Raw genomic sequence first — 856 nt, 5'->3', positions numbered from 1 at the left:
GGGGTTGTTTTGTGAAGTCGAATTAGTAGATGAGTCTTCCCTTTAACTACTTCATGCATCCCAGTTTTGGGTAGGATGGGTGTTACACTATGGCCTGAACTTGTGCTCAGTTTTGGGTTTTCTTATGTATAATTTTATACCTCAGAAATGTTCTCTACAGTTTACAGATTTTATTCCCAGCTTTTGAGAAAAAATCATCAGCTTCACAGCAGAACAGTAAAGTTGGGAATGAGACCACACTCAATTATCAGAAGTAATACACTAAGGTGATTCTTTAGGCATAGCCTTTGGTGCTGTTACTCCTGAAATACTCATAAACTCTTAGAAGCTGCATACACCTCACAGGATGTTGTCCTCCTCATTACTCTGTGCCTTTCACTCCTACTCTAACGCATGCTGCACCTTTCCCTCATGACTCAGTGTGGGACAGCTAGCACAGTGGTCACCACTGCCTGTAGAGAAATATGAACAGTACACAAGAAGCACAAATCTTCACAGCCTGTGCTAACTTATCAGACAAACATGTATTTGTTCTCAGGACATGTGATATATTGGTCAGTAGATGAGCTACAACCAAAACAAGTGGCACAAAATACAACCCAATATTTTGGTTTTAAAAATATGCTGCCATCCACTGGTCTTTTAATATACTGACTCTATTCCATACTTTTCATTGCTGTGTTTGCCCAGAGGGGATTTCAGTTTCTGTGTTGATGATTTATCATGCTGTTTTAGCAGAGTATTTTAACCTTGTCCTTCTCTCCAGACTTAGGTCCTCATTACTACCCAATGGAGATGTGTTTGCTTCATTTGGTATTTACCAGGTGTTTCTCTCTGCTTCTCTCCATTTCCTTCC

This window comes from Melopsittacus undulatus, chromosome 6 (assembly GCF_012275295.1).
Source record: "Melopsittacus undulatus isolate bMelUnd1 chromosome 6, bMelUnd1.mat.Z, whole genome shotgun sequence".
NCBI classification, from domain to species: Eukaryota; Metazoa; Chordata; class Aves; order Psittaciformes; family Psittaculidae; genus Melopsittacus; species Melopsittacus undulatus.
This window is presented reverse-complemented; position numbering follows the sequence as displayed.